This window comes from Callithrix jacchus, chromosome 4 (genome assembly GCF_049354715.1).
Source record: "Callithrix jacchus isolate 240 chromosome 4, calJac240_pri, whole genome shotgun sequence".
In the NCBI taxonomy this organism is placed as follows: domain Eukaryota; kingdom Metazoa; phylum Chordata; class Mammalia; order Primates; family Cebidae; genus Callithrix; species Callithrix jacchus.
In genome coordinates this window covers 117,227,890-117,241,276 of record NC_133505.1, presented here as the reverse complement: position 1 = coordinate 117,241,276, position 13,387 = coordinate 117,227,890, and the positions used below count along the sequence as shown (strand labels likewise).

Genomic DNA, 13,387 nt, shown 5'->3' with positions numbered 1-13,387 from the left:
ACAGTCATGTGTCACTTAACAACAAGGATACTGTAAACCAAAATTAAAATTCCAAGTCCCCCAACAGACTGAATGGACCCCCTTCCCCAGCCAAGGGGCTTCCAAGGAAACCCAAATAGCTAGTCCAGGCCATGATGAGAAGGCGGTGTTCGACATGCCTCCTCATACACTCTCAGTTTACACACAACTGATCACCATTAACGTTAAAATAGAGATCTTAAGACTGACAGAACAGATTCTTTGTAGCAAAAAATATCAACTCCAGCTGGCTCTGGAAATAAAAGTATTTTACCCCAAATTATATTTGTTTGACATATTTTGAAATGGCCCTGCAAAACTGTCTCATATGGGAGAAATTTACATTCTGGAGAGAATCCTCTTCCCTTTCTGGGTCTTTTCCTGATCCAGGAGAGATTTAACTAAGACTCTGATATCTTTTAAGGCCCAATAAGGGACATTTACCATGTATTCCCTCTGAAGCTTGCTACCTAAAGGCTTTATCTACATGAGAAGAACCTTGGTTTCCACAACTCCCGTCCCCCTTACCTTAATCCAAGCAGACTTTAACTCTTCAGGCAGAGCTTAACTCTTTCAACTAATCACCAATCAGGAAATCTCTGAATCCATTTATGACCTGGAAGCCCCTACTTCCCACCCTGCTTCAAAATGTTCCACCTTTCTGGGATAAATCAATGTATACATTATGTATTAGTCAGGATTCTCTAGAGGGACAGAACTAACAGCATATATATATATATATATATATATATATATATATATATATATGCTACTGCATATATGGGAGTTTATTAACTCACACATTCACGAGGTCCCACAATAGGCCAACTGCAAGCTGAGGAGGAAGGAGAGCCAGTCCAAGTCCCAGAACTGAAGAACTTGGAGTGTGATGTTCAAGGACAGGAAGCATCCAGCACAGGAAAACGATGTAGGCTGGGAGGCTAGGCCAGTCTCTCTTTTCACATTTTTCTGCCTGCTTTATATTCTAGCCATGCTGGCTGCTAATTAAATGATGCCCATCAGATTAAGGGTGGGTCTGCCTTTCCCAGCCCACTGACTCAAATGTTAATCTGGCAACACCCTCACAGACACATTTGCATCCTTCGACCCAATCAAGTTGACACTCAGTATTAACCATCACACCCTACATGTATCAATTTATGTCTTTGCCTGTAACTTCTTTCTAAAATGTATAAAATCAAGCTGTAACCAAACCACCTCGGACACATGTTCTCAGGACCTCTTGAGGCTGTGCCATGGGCCATGGTCCTTAACCTTGGCAAAATAAACCTCTAAATTGATTGAGACCTGTCTCAGACACCTTTTGGTTTATAGTATGTTCTGAAAAAAAATATGTGTTTAGGCAATTTCGTCACTGTGTAGACATCATAGAGTGAACTTACACAAACTCAGATGGTATAGTCACCTATGCCATCTATTTTGTTTCATAATGGTTAGCCATTATGCAACAAAACATAACAAAAGAAAATTTGGAAAATAATGAATGAAGACCAAAAGATGAGTTACAGAAACCACCATTAACCTTGTAGTATATCCCTTTCCAGTCTCTTTTCTATTATATGTAGGAGTTTTGCTTATTGTTACTTTTGTTTGTTTTATACATACATGTAATGGTTCACGTTAAGTAATATTACAGGGTGGGCACAGTGGCTCATGCCTGTAATCCCAGCACTTTGAGAGGCCGAGGTGGGTGGATCACCTGAGGTCAGAAGTTTGAGACCAGCTTGGTTAACATGGTAAAACCCAGTGTCTACTAAAAATACAAAAATTAGCTGGGCATGGTAGCACATGTCTGCAATCCCAGCTACTTGGGAGGCTGAGGCAGGAGAATTGCTTGAACCTGGGAAGCAGAGGCTGCAGTGAGCCAAGATCATACCATTGCACTCCAGCTTGGGCAACAAGAGTGAAACCCCATCTCAAGAAAAAAACAAAAGACATTATAAACTATGTTATATATATATAATATTACTTTTAGGAATGATGTTAATTACTTTTGTTGGAAATAATTTATTTGAATCAGTTATAACATATATATATGGTAAAAAAAATTCAAAATGCAAAAAAAAATAAAATTAAAAATTAAAAAAAAAATTCAAAATGCAAAAAAAAGTACAGTTGTTCCTCCCATTCACAGGGGATTGGTTCCAGGAACCCCTGAGGATACAAAACCTGTAGATGCTCAAGTTCCTTATATAAAATGATGTAGTACATTCAGCAGATACAGAGGGCCAACTGTCCACAGGAAGGCTGTCTCCCTGTATTCTCATCCCTGTCTTCAAACCACCCAGCTCTCATCAAACATTTCTAGTCTGTTGTGTGTACTTCCAGAGATATTTTGTGTATGTGCAAAATGAATTTATGAATACATAGTCTTCCTTCTTCTCCCCCTAGTGGCAGCACACTGTGCACACTCTCTGCACCTTATTTTTTTCACCTAATAGTGTATCCTGGAGCCTGTTCCAGATTGCCTAATTAAAGCAGGCAGTTGGAGGGCCAGGCGCGGTGGCTCACACCTGTAATCCCAGCACTTTGGGAGGCCGAGGTGGATGGATCACGAGGTCAACAGATCGAGACCATCCTGACCAACATGGTGAAACCCTGTCTCTACTAAAAAATGCCAAAATGGCACACACCTGTAGTCCCAGCTACTCAGGAGGCTGAGGCAGGAGAATTGCTTGTACCCGGGAGGCAGAGAGTGCAGTGAGCTGAGATTGTGCCACTGCACTCCAGCCTGGGAGACAGAGTGAGACTGTCTCAAAAAAAAAAAAAAAAAAGCAGGCAGTTGGAATAGTTTTTTATTGGAAAAGCAATTTCTTTGCAAACAACAAATGGTGGCTCTCCGAGGGGCATCCATATCCTCCCTCGAGCCAAAATGACAGGAAGCAAGTGGCCCACCTACCAGGTCTGCCCATGGAAACCAGGAATACCAACTCTAAGATTCCTGTCTCTTGCCCACAGTGTGGGTATGCTCAGGAGGCAGAAATATCTGTTAATAAATGGAGGCAGAATGTCCAGAGAAAACAAGACTAAAGAATAAGCTTTGTTCCAGAAGTAAAGTTGCTTTCTGTTTCCTGTACACTGGCTTGTGCATGCCCATGTGTTCTAGGAAACTGCCCCATGTCTCCCCAGCCTTCCATCTCTCCAATGCCTCAGATGCAGATGGGCTGACTCAAGGATGTTGTGATCGGGGCCAAAAGGTCCACCTTGCCAATAAACGTCCTCCTACCCCATCACCCTACCATCACCTTGCCATGGCCTTTTCTTCCTGGGTGTCTAAAAATTTCCTCATTAGAGAAACAGTCTTCTGCCCTAACTCAATCCTCTAGCGTTTTAAGGTGCGTGTTACCTTAAATCAGATCAACTAGTCCATGTGTTGAATACTCAGAAAGATACTAAAAATCTAAGATTTGACATAATAATGATAATATTAAGAGTCCTATAAAGAGGGGGATTGTTGAAAAGAAATGCAGACAGCGCCTGAAATATTTGTTGGGGACAAAATTTTCCTATTTGCCTAAACAGCTAAGAACCATCCCCACTTCCACCTTGACCCTAGACAAATGGGAAGGGTGCCTTTCTCATGTTTACTGTGTTGAGGAGACCCTAAGAGCCACACTATACAACTCTGGGTTTCAAGGAGCATACAATCCCCTATATGCCAGGCACAGGTCCAGGCACTACAGATATGGAGATGAGCAAGGCAGGGACTCATGCTCATCGTCCAGGTGGTGAGATGAGATGCTGGCATGAAAAATTAACTAGCGGGGAGGGTTAATGAGTACAAAAAAAATAAAATGAATAAGATCTACTGTTTGATAGCACAACAGGGGACTATAGTCAATAATAACTTAATCGTACATTTAAAAATAACTAAAAAAGTGTAATTGGAATGTTTGTGATACAAAGATAACTGCTTGAGGGGATGGATAGCCCATTCCATGATGTGATTATTACATATTGCATGCCTGTATCAAAACACTTCATGTACCCCATAAATATATACACCTACTATGTATCCACAAAACATGTTTATAAGTCAACTATACAAGAGCTATCATTGGGTGATAAAAAAAGATTGCCAAAAAAACACAGATTGACTTTTAAACTATGGGTCTTGACTCATCAATGGATAATGAAAGCAAGTTTGGTGGACAGTGGATGTCACCAGAAGTTTTTTTTTTAAAGGAGAAGAATAGAATGGAAAATATCAACGCATACAGCACATACTTTGGTTATTGTTTTGTGAATCTTTGTTTTCAGTTTTTTGAATCAAGTCACATGTGTTCCGATCATGATATGAAATATATTTTTAGTGTGAATTATAGGCACAAAGGTTGAAAACAACTGACATCACAGGAAGGAGTCACCAAGATAAATTTGAGAAACCAGGAAATAAATCTCTCAAAAGTACAGAACGTAGCACAGAATAGGAGCTCCGAAAATGTTTATTGAGGCTGGGCACAGTGGCTCACGCCTATAATCCCAGAACTTTGGGAGGCCGGGGAGGATGGATCACCTGAGGTCAGAGCTCAAGACCAGCCTGGCCAACATGCTGAAATGTGTCTCTACTAAAAATGTAAAAATTAGCCAGGCGTGGTGGTGTGGGCCTATCGTCCCAGCTACTCAGGAAGCTGAGGCAGGAGAATCGCTTAAACCCAGGAGGTGGAGGTTGCAATGAGCTAAGATCACACCACTGCACTCTAGCCTGGGCGACAGAGCAAGACTCTGTCTCAAAAAATTAAATATTAAAATTAAAAAAGAATTGATATCTGGAAATGTCTGTCACATCTCCTTCAATACAGTCTCTGCTTCAAACCCTTCAATGATTTTCCACTGCTTTTCAGAGTAAATCTGAAATCCTTAAAGTTATCCTAAGTGAAATAACTCAGAAAAACTTTTTTTAAAGTAAAAATAAAAATTTTTAAATTTTAAAAATAAAGACCAGGTGTAGTGGCTCATGCCTGTAATCCCAGCTTTGAGAGGCTGAGATGGGAGGATCACGTGAGGCCAGGAGTTCAAGACCAGCCTGGGCAACATAGTGAGACCCTGTCTTTGTAATAATAATAATAAATAAAAATAAAATCCTTAAAGTTGCTCTATGGGCTGAATTCTGTCCCCCACCACCACAAAAAAATTCGTATGTTGAAACCTTAACTTTCAGTACCTCGGAATGTGACTGTTATTGCATATAGGGCCTTCGAGGAAGTGAGCTAAATGGGAGTCTTTAGGGTGGGGTGTAATCCAAATTTTCTGGATTCCTATAAAAAGAGATTAGAACATACAGAGAGAAAACAGAGATATGCAGGCACAGGGAAAAGACCGTGTGGATGAGGCAGGAGAATAGGGTCTGGAGGCGGGGAACTGATGGCCAATTCACACTAATTTCCTAGAACTAAATCAAAAGGAAAACCCCAACTTTCCACACCTAAACAACAAAAGGACTGGAAGCTACTCCCTTTGCAAACTGTCCCCCACTTTTTATTCATGGGAGATGAAATATTGAAAGTACCTCTGATTGGTTGCTTTCCACAATCAATCAGACGTTTGCAGAAGATTATAACTTGTAACTTCACTTTAGCTTCTGACTGGTTGCTTATCACAATCATTCAGACTGATTGGGCCATGTCCTCCTTTGCATAGAAGTGTAATTTCACCTTAGTTTCTGATTGGTTGCTTTCCATAACCAATCAGACGTTTGCAAAGGGTGTAACCTTTGTAACCTCACTTCAGCCTCTGATTGGTTGCTTTCTGCAACCAATCAGACTGACTGTGAGCCACTCTCTCATTTGCATGGGGTGTACACCAAGTGGCCAATGGAAAACCTCTAGAGGATATTTAAACCCCAGAAAATTCTGTAACAAGGCTCTTGAGTCCCTATACTTGGCCTGCTCCTACCGTGTGCAGTGTACTTTTGTTTGCAATAAATCTCTGGGGTTCTTTGGATTTTTGTTGTTGTTGTTGTTGTTGTTTAGATGAAGTCTCACTCTGTCGCCCAGGATGGAATGCAGTGGCACAGTCTGGACTCACCACAACCTCTGCCTCCCAGGTTCAAGCAATTCTCCTGCCTCAGCCTCCGGAGTAGCTGGGATTACAGGCATATGCCACCATGCCTGGCTAATTTTTGTTTTTTGGGGTTTTTTTTAGTAGAAATGGGGTTTCACCAAATTGAACAGGCTGGTCTACAGACTCCTGACCTCGTGATTCACCCACCTCGGCCTCCCAAAGTGCTGGGATCACAAGCATGAGCCACCGCACAGCCAAATCTGTTTTTATTGCATCATTCTTTCCTTGTTTTGTTTGTGCATTTTGTCAAATTCTTTGTTCAGAATGCCAAGAACCTAGACACCCACCACCTGTAACATGGAGACACTGAGAGAAGGTGGTCATCTGTAAGCCAAGGAGAGAGGCCTTGAAACCAAACCTGCCAATACCTTGATGTTGGACTTCCAGCCTTTAGCCATGAGAAAATAAATTTCTATCATTTAAGCCACCCAGTCTGTGGTACTTTGTTATGGTAGCCTCAGCCAACCAACACAGTTGCTTAAGAGAGTTGGGTGTGAGCTGAATCCCTGCTAACCTAGGGTTCACTCTTTCGCCATTCTCCCTTGCTTATGGCCCTCCAGTCACAGTGGCCTTTCTAGAAGGTCAGCCCCATTCCAGGCTCTGGAGCTCTGAATGCACTGTTCCTTCTAACTAGAGTTCTGTGCCGCCTGCTTTGTAAGTGACTGGCTCTTTCTTGTCCCACAGGTCTCAGCTCACATATTTCTTGAGAAGTCTTCCTGACCATCCTGTGGAACAGAAGTGTCTCCCTCTCCCTGATATTCTTTATTCCCGGCCATGGTTTGTTTCTTTATAGATTTTTATCATGATTTGTGATAAGTTTGTTTGTTTACTTATGTCATCATTCCTTTTGTTTTTCCAGTAGTAGACCTTAAACTCCCATGAGGGCAGAAACATGCCTGTCCTTGTCTTTTTAGGTTTGTTTTTTTTTTTTTTTTGACAAATCTTGCTCTGTCACCCAGGCTAGAGTGCAGTGGTGTGATCTTGGCTCAATGCAACCTCCGCCTCCCAGGTACAAGCAATTCTTTTTTTTTGAGATAGAGTCTTTCTCCATCACCAGGCACCAGGCTGGAGTACAGTGGTGCGACCTTGGCTCACTACAACCTCCACCTCCCAGGTTCAAGCAATTCTCCTGCCTCAGCCTCCTGAGTAGCTGGGACTACAGGCGCCTGCCACCACACCAGCTAATTGTTATATTTTTAGTAGAGACAGGGTTTCACCATATTAGCCAGGCTGGTCTCAAACTCCTGACCTTATAATCCACCCAACTTGGCCTCCAAAGTGCTAGGATTTTAGGCATGAGCCACCATGCCTGGTTAATGCCTGTCTTATTCACAGTTATGTTCCAATGGCCTAGCACATCCTAGACCGTCAATAAATAATTTCTGAGTGAATGAAATGTGTGTCATCTGGTATTTCCTGTGGCTTAAATTTATTATTTATTTATTTAGACGGGGTTGCTCAGGCTGAGTGTGGTGGTGCACTCATGGCTCACTGCAGCCTTGACCACCTGGGCTCAAGTGATCCTTCCATGTTAGCCCCCAAGTAGGTGGGACTATAGGTGCACGCCACCATGCCTGGCTAATTTTTTTATTTCTCTGTAGAGATGGGATTTTACCATATTGCAAGGCTGGTCTTGAACTCCTGGACTCAAGGGATCCACCTGCCTCAGCCTCCCAAAGTGCTGGGACTACAGGCATGAGCCTGGCCAGACCACACCTGGCCACTTAAGTTTATTTTATTATTTATTTATTTAGATGAAATCTTGCTGTGTCACCCAGGCTGGAGTGCAGTGGCACTATCTTGGCTCACTGCAACCTCCACCTCCTGGGTTCAAGCGACTCTCCTGCCTCGGCCTCCTGAGTAGCTGGGATTACAGGCACATGCCACCATACACGGCTAATTTTTGTATTTTTAGTAGAAATGGGATTTCACCATGTTTGCCAGGCTGGTCTTGAACTCCTGACCTTAAGTGATCTGCCCGCCTTGGCCTTCCAAAGTGCTGAGATTACAGGCGTGAGCCACCGTGTTGACAGTGGCCATTTAAATTTATTTTTAACTATGTGTTGAATGAAAGGAGAAAGAGTAAGCCTGACTTTTCTAGATGGGGAATGGGTAGCAATTGGGTACAATCACCACCCACACACACCCCTGGGGCTCAGGGGTACCACACTCCTGCTTCCTTTAAGCCATTTAACACCTTGGTGATCTTCTAAGAACCTAGCTTGTTAGTGGTTCCAGTTATAGCCTGGTGAGGGAGAAGATTGAAAATAATCTGTTATACATAATGTGTCAGAATTCTATCACCTACACTCAACCACAGTGCATCCACTCCAAACTCCACCAGCTCATTACCTGAAGACATCCAAAAGCATTCAAACCCTTATATGTTCCCTTTGTAATAATTCAACAGCAAAAACTAAAACCCAATAAACCAAGCTGTTTAAAAAGCTTCATGAAGAGGAAGGTTATTCCAACCACCGCTTATCACAAATGCTGAACTGTTCAACAGAGGACTACCATACGGAAATTGAAATCTGCTCCACGTTTCTAATATCAAGCCAGGAGAGAAAAGTCTGTCATTGTCTCTACATCTAAGATGAAACCGGGAGACTCAGAGCAGTGACTGCTTTGCCTCGGCTGGCCATAAATATCCCCTTGTCTAAAAAGTCCATGCCCAAGGTGGGCATGGTGGCTCATGCCTATAATCCCAGCACTTTGGGAGGCCAAGGTGGGTGGATCACTTGAGGCCAGGAGTTCAAGACCAGCCTGGCCAACATGGTGAAACCCCATCTCTATTAAAAATACAAAAATTAGTGAGGCATGGTGGCATAGCCCTGTAATCCCAGCTACTCAGAAGACTGAGGCAGGAGAAATATTTGAACCCAGGAGGTGGAGGTTTCATGAGCTGAGATCATGCTACTGCACTCCAACCTGGGTAACAGAGGGGGACTCTGTCTCAAAGAAAAGAAAAGGAAAAAAAGTCCATGCCTGCCAGATTGTTGGAACAATGCAGTATTATTTCAAAACATCTAAGTTTATGCAAAGAACAGAGTAATCCAAAATAAGGATATAACAAGGATATTACTTCTATTAATAAAATCTATTTATCTATTTTTGAAACAGAGTCTTGCTTTGTCACCCAGGCTGGAGTGCAATCGCAAGATCTTGGCTCACTGCAACTTCTGTCTCCCGGGTTCAAGTGATTCATTTCCCTCAGCTTCCCAAGTAGCTGGGGCTACAGGGCTATGCCACCACACTCTGCTAATTTTTGTATTTTTAGTAAAGATGGGATTTCACCATGTTGGCCAGGCTGTTCTCAAACTCCTGACCTCAAGTGATCCACCCACCTTGACCTCCCAAAGTGCTGGGATTACAGGCCTGAGCCACCACACCCAGCCTAAAATCTACTTTAAAAGTTTTGTGTGGTTTCTTCACTCAAAGTTTCTAGGCCTCTGAACATATTTAAGGGGAGCAAAAAGACAATGTTTGCATGTTTTAAATTAGTGAATAAAATATGGACAGCATTGTCTGTCTCAAGAATCAGATCAGAACTTTTGACCCTAAAATAAATCCAAATATTAGTTTTCCTATTTTTCTCACTTTATAATCATAAATGTGCCTTATTGATTTATTTATTCATTCTTTCTTTCTGCGTCTGCTTGCTAGGGAAATGTGTGCCTTATTTTAAGAGTCCATTGTTTTCCTCAAAGCCTGTCTGCAAAGTATTTTTGGAAAGTGAATCATTTAATATCTAAAGATGCCAACTGTTCTAGGAATCCTTATACTGAACTTTGTTTGCAGTAGTAAGAAGTATGTTTTTAATGTAAATATTCACTTTCCATCTTTTCTATCTTTGAAAATTCAGATTTTAAAAACTCAGATTTATGTCTCATAGATTCTGAAAATTCATCACTATGAAAATAGTAAATAGCTGACAAAATACCAATGGCATGGTATAAAACACAGAAGGGAATTAAATCAGTGGGTAGAAATGTCTTAACTTTGTGCTGATTAAGATGTAATATGTGAGAACTATTCGTTTCCTTTTTTAGCTTCCTCATCTCCCGTCTTATGTTTTCCTTCCCTCTCCCAATCCCCTACTTCAGCAAGTCCCCAAATTTTAAACATCAGTCTCCTGTTTGGCAATTTTTCCTGACTATTCAGCAGTCAGAAAACAGGAAAGTTATTCTTCCTTTTCCCCTGTTTTTAAAACTTCTAATTCTACTAGGCAGCTTTTACCTATCACACTGGACTTTAAAAAAGTATCTGAGGAATTAACTCACGCTAATGTGGAAAACACTGGTGAAAATTTCCTATGTCTTTTTTTTTTTTTTTGAGATGGAGGTTCACTCTTGTTGCCCAGGCTGGAGTGCAATAGTCTAATCTCGGCTCACTGAAACGTCCGCCTCCTAGGTTCAAGTGATTCTCCTGCCTCACTCTCTCGAGTAGCTGGGATTACAGGTGCCCAGCTAATGTTTTGCATTTTTAGTAGAGACAAGGTTTCAACACGTTGGCCAGGCTGGTCTCGAACTCCTGACCTCAGGTGATCCACCTGCCCCAGCCTCCCAAAGTACTAGGATTACAGGCGTGAGCCACCACGCCTGGTCTCCATGTCATTTTTTTAAAAAAGTCACCCATAGGCAGCAATGTTTTGACTCAAAGGAACAATTCATTAGTGAATGGATTCTCAAGAGGTCTTCTATTTTACATGCATTTGTCTCTGCTCTCTCTCTAGTTCACTCTAATGAGGCTAAAGAAGGCACACAGCCAAAAGGACAAAGAGACAACGAAGAACAATCTAAACCCAAAGCAAGCAGAAGGAAGGAAATAGTAAGGATTAGTGCAGATATTAATAAAATAGATAATAGAAAAACAGTAAAGAAAATCGATGAAAGCAAAAGTTGGTTCTTTAAAAATACCAACAACATAGACAAAACCCTAGCAAGACTGACCAGGAAAAAAAGACTCAATTATCAAATCCAGAATTGAATTCATTGCTATTGATCTCACAGAAATAAAAATTATAAGGTGGCCAGGTGCAGTGGCTCATGCCTATCATACCAGAACTTTGGGAGGCTGAGATGGGGGGATCACCTGAGGTCAGTAGTTCAAGACCAGCTTGACCAACATGGTAAAACCTCATCTGTACTAAAAATACAGAATTATCTGGGTGTAGTGGTACAAACTTGTAATCCCAGCTACTCTGTAAGCTGTTGGTAGGAAAATCACTTGAACATGGGAGGCAGAGGTTGCAGTGAGCTGAGATTGCACCATGGAACTCCAGCCTGGGCAACAACAGAGAGACTCCATCTCAAAAAAAAAAAATTCTGGAAGCTGGTTGCACAAGAATGTGAATATACTTATCACTATTAAATTGTATACTTAAAAATGGTTAAGATAGAAATTTTTATGTTCGTGTATTTTACCACAATTTTTTAAGAATAAATAATGATTTACAAACTCTTTCAAAATATAGAAGAGAAGGGAACATTTCCCAACTCATTCTATGAGGCTGGTATTACCCTGATACCTAAACCAAATTCAACACAAAAAAAGCTATAGACTAATATCTCTTACAAATCTACAGACTACTATCTCTTACAAATAAGATGCAAAATCCTCAAAAAAATATAAGCAAGTAGAATTTGGCAATATGTAAAATGGATTATACAGCACAATCAAGTGGAATTTATCTCAGGAATGCAAGATTGGCTTAACATCCAAAAGTCAATTGTGTAACACACCATATTAACAGAGTAAATGGGCCTGACTGCAGAATTCACACCAACCAGCACCATGCCTATGACACTGGGTTACTGAGACATCCACGGCCTGGCCCATGCCATCTGCCTGCTCCTGGAGTATACAGACTCAAGCTACAAGGAAAAGAAGTACAGGATGGGGGATGCTCCTGACTATGACAGAAGCCAGTGGCTGAATGAAAAATTCAGGCTGGGCCCGGACTTTCCCAATCTGCCCTACTTGATTGATGGGGCTCACAAGATCACCCAGAGCAATGCCATCATGCACTGCATTGCCTGCAAGCACAATCTGTGTGGGGAGACAGAAGAGGAGAAGATTTGGGAAGACATTTTGGAGAACCAGCTTATATACAACTGCATGTAGCTGACCAGACCTGCTAAACCCAGATTTTGAGAAACTGAAGCCAGAATATCTGGAGGTACTTCCTGCAATGCTGAAGCTCCACTCACAGTCTCTGGGGAAGCAGCCATGGTTTCTTGGGGGCAAGATCACCTTTGTGGATTTCATCGCTTATGATGTCCTTGAGGGAAACCAATTATTTGAGCCTAAGTACTTGGACGCCTTCCCAAACCTGAAGGACTTCATCTTCCGATTTGAGGGCTTGGAGAAGATCTCTACCTATATGAAGTCCAGCCACTTCCTCCCAAGACCTGTGTTCACATAGATGGCTGTCGGGGGCAACAAGTAGTGCCTTGTAGGCCAGGAGGTGGGAGTGAGTTGCCCATATTCAGCCCACTGCAGGGCTGTGGAGAGCAGCTCAACTCTGCACCCCAGCACCTGCCTTCTTGTTCCTTTCTCCTGTTTATTCCCTTCTTTATCCCCAAGACTTTATTGAATAAAGTCTTCCCCTAAACCCCTGTCCCATCCAAACCCTTTAAAGCCTCAGCTACCCACTTTCCTTGATGAATGTCCCCCTCCCAACATTACCCTTCTCTGCACTAAAGCCAGCCTGTCCTTCCTTCCTGTTAGTGGTTGTCTCTGTTTTGAGGGGCTTCACTGGCCCCTTGCCTGTGGAGCTCAGCCCTGAGGTCCCAGCACTGCATGAAAGAGCAGCATTCACAGGTTCACAGGCCCTGTTCTTGCAGCATGGTCCCTGCCTTAGACATACCTGATCCAAGTAAAGCCTAAACCATACACACAAACACACACACACATACACACATAGAAAGAGACAGAGAGAGAGAGTGTGTGTGTGTGTATCAAAATCCACAGGATCATTTCAATAGATGCAGAAAAAGCATTTGACAAAATTTAACATCCTTTCATGATGAAAAAACACTCAAGAAAGTGGGAATAGATGAGAATTTCTTCAATCTAATATAGGGCATCTACAAAAAACCCACAGTTAACAGCGTATTTAATGGTAAAAGAACTGATTCTTTTTCAGATGAAGCATCAAGATAAAATGAATAGGACAAAGACATCTGCTCTCCCAACTTCCATTCAACATTGTAAAGGAGGTTTCGGCCAAGGCAATTAGGCAAGTAGCAGATATAAAAAGCATCCAGCTTGGAAAGGAAAA

At 42.0% G+C, this 13,387-nt stretch overlaps 1 pseudogene; it reads left to right on the top strand.

Moving 5' to 3' along the window:
• The first annotated feature begins 11,898 nt into the window (after positions 1-11,898).
• On the top strand, positions 11,899-12,553 carry LOC100386380 (glutathione S-transferase Mu 2 pseudogene; annotated as a pseudogene).
• The last annotated feature ends 834 nt before the right edge of the window (positions 12,554-13,387 follow it).